Here is a 3,389-nt window from a genome sequence, read left to right on the forward strand (position 1 = left end):
GTTTTTAATCAACTCTCGTACCTTTAAATTACATTGAAGACCAAAATAAATGCAGCAGTCATATTTAATTCTCAAATTTCAACTTAAACCTATTATTATATTATTAAATATTACTATATTCTTTTACTATACTAATTTTTATTATTTGCTATACTATCATATAGACACATAGTAAACATGTTTACTTTTACTTTCAACGAATTCGTTTAGCTATTTATATCCAAGTTTAAAACATCTACTGCTCCAGTATGAAAGCTTAATCTTGCTCATATTTCTGAAAAATCATTTGAAATGAATTTTCAAAGGAAAGATTCGAACTCAGTGCACTCGGAGGGCTCCCAAAATTGTCGTCGCGATACCTACGTCCCTGTGCTCCACCTCCACGTTCCCGAACATCCAGCTAAGCCTGACAACGTTATTGATCCAGCTGGTAGCACCGTACACGTCTATGCAACGAGGCCATCCATTCCCAAGGAATGGATGTTCGCGCTCCCTGGGCCAATCGGCCCAGGATTCCGTTTTTCGCGAATCCTTTGAGGGGAGTATTTCTCCTTGTCCTGGTAAAAAAATCGATTTCTTTAAGATTTTTTATTGAACAAACTATATGACAAATTATTTTCAGTCTTTTTGTGTATATTTATTATATGTTGAGGTAGTTATAATATTGTTTTAAAGAAGATTCTATTGCATATTCTGACTATATTTTTCTTACACCACCTTGTCCCTTTTTTACTGATTGGCATAATGTCTCTGTCTTAGATCATGTAAAACAGTGAAATAAATCAAGTGAAATGGTCTTTTGTTGTATATATATATGTAGTTATCGTTTGATGAATAATAGTAAAAAAAAACTAGAAACATTTGAGGAAATGGCGACTTGTTAAAATCAAATAGTCGATTTTACTCCAAAAAATGATCCAAGTTTTTGCAATAAGAAAAAGGATATATAATATATCAGTTTCCTGCTTTGTCAAACGATAGAGAGATACTTTCTCAACATACACTTGAAATTTCGAGTAGTTCTTTTTTTAAATTACGCCAACCAGCGGAAAAAGGGACACAGTAGTCGAGGAGAAATGTAGTCAGAATATGCAATAGAAAATTCTCTAGAAAAATATTATAACTGCTTGGGCATATAATAAAACAATTGAGAACGATTAAAAATAATTTCTCATATAGTTTCTCTGCTAAGAAATCTTAAAGAAATCGATTTTTTATCAACAGAAAAAATAATTCTCTCCTTACCTACAGTCTCACTCAATTTCGCAAATTAAGCATTAGCAAAGAACACTACGATATTAAATTTGATCTTAGACTAATGGAAGCTTTCTTGTTTTTCTGTCTTTCTGCCCTCGACACGTTGCCATCGAGTTAAGGCCAGGATATTCCGCGTTAATGGAGCAATTTTGGTCAGACAAGGTTGAAAGGTCGCCATAGTCCATTATACGTGATCGACAATCGAATTTCGAGACTGTTAATGGCGTGGAAACTCGGGTAGAAACGGATGCACGTGTGTGCTCGCGTGGACACTGTGATAACAGTGTTACACATGGTTGATAGGGAAGCGTACGTATACGTGGATGTGCACGCGTGGGTGTATGCATAGTAAAAGTCACGGGGAACAGCGGTGCAATTAACTTCTGCCAGCTGACGGCTAAAAAAAGCGTAATTTCGCCCACCTCGTGCGACGTAACCGATAATCACGAAGAAACCTATACTCTATTACTGAATTCCCTTTCTTCGAATGCAATAATTAAAAAATTATAATATACAGTAATCTTTTTTATTACAAAGTATATCATCATGTGCTAATAAAATATGACAACGACTATAAAGCTTCTACAATTTTTTTAAAATAAATATGGCTCAATCTTTTTGAAATAAAAAAAGGAGAAGCACTTTCTCAGCATACAGTAAAACAACGTACAGTAATGAAATATTAACAGAATATTTAATTTCTAAAAAAGCGACATAATTATTGAACGTATAATAAAATCGTATAGAAAGATTGAAAATAATTTAACATTTAGTTTCATAAATAAAAAATCTAAACCATTTTAAAGAAATCGATTTTTTGAGAAGAGAAGAAAAATTCCTTCCTTTGAAGGATTGAGACGAAGGACATACATGCTCTTTATTAGCAGAAACTAGTGATATGAATTTATGGCTCAGAAATGAAGTTAAGATTTCAGAATAAAAATAATAAACTGGTTGAAATGGTTCATAATTTCAAAATATTATAGGTACTCTATTTTAAAGAAGCACCTTCTAGGAGTATTCCACTGTTAAACATAAATTCTACAGGATAGTCAGAAGCTATGATATGTTAGAGAGTTGGAGGTCTGTTTCTTTAAGTTTGCCTCACGTAAATCCTAGTTCAGACGAATTAATTTCAATCCAGGGTAAACTGTACTTCGAGTCCTTTAATATTCTGCGTTATAGTAACAGTTCAAGGTAATATGCAAACTACAGGTGTTATCCTTGAACTAAATAGTTAACGCAACCGTCCATCGGGATAACTAGCAATGTGCACTCGAAAGCGAGATGACTTTAACGTAGTTTCAAGTTTGAAATTCCCTAAACTGTTACCACGAGTCTCGATTATAATTACTTACACGTGTTTAGTTTGCGAGCTTCGGTCACACAGATTCCTCAACGTTTAGACAATTTAAGGGTCGAGTGATGAGAAAATGAATGCAATTGAGGTATGACACAGAATCTTCAAGAAACATATTCAGATTTAATATAGTTACTATATCTTATTGAATGATATGAAGAATCAATTTTCGTTCCATGAATACATAATGCAATTTCGTGTTTCGTTTGAACTGATGCGCGAGCTGACTGAGAATTAAGCGTGGTTCGTGGGAGGATAAATTTGAATTTATCTCTTAAACGACGTATTCTTTGAATAAGGATTTCAGATTATTCATATAATTTTGTATGGAATTCGGTCTGTTTGAAACTCACTGTATCATTCAGGGAGAAATCATATTTGTAAGAATAATTTCCCTCGGTTTGCTTTCATTAATTCCTTTAAGTCTCCTGATGCTTTTTGTTTCTTTATTTACTATTTTTTAATTTTTTTATATTAAAGAAAACTCACTTTTTCAGGACAGTTAGATATCTCTGCCACAACGCAACTGCTACCCCTGTTCTGTTAACTACTGTCTCTTGTTACTCCTATATACAGAAAATAATATAAAAATGTGAGAAGCTTGCACTGACTTTAATAAATCTCAGTTGGAACAGTAAAAAGAAATAATTAAAACTTTGTACGTAAATTAATTTTGTCCAGGGCAACCAAAAGTTCCTCTGGCACCTCAACTGCCGCCCCTGGTCGCACGCCTGCCTAGTAGCTCCGATGCGAACGATCGCCAGTGTGGTAT

The sequence above is a fragment of the Calliopsis andreniformis genome, chromosome 9, assembly GCF_051401765.1.
Source record: "Calliopsis andreniformis isolate RMS-2024a chromosome 9, iyCalAndr_principal, whole genome shotgun sequence".
Taxonomy (NCBI): domain Eukaryota; kingdom Metazoa; phylum Arthropoda; class Insecta; order Hymenoptera; family Andrenidae; genus Calliopsis; species Calliopsis andreniformis.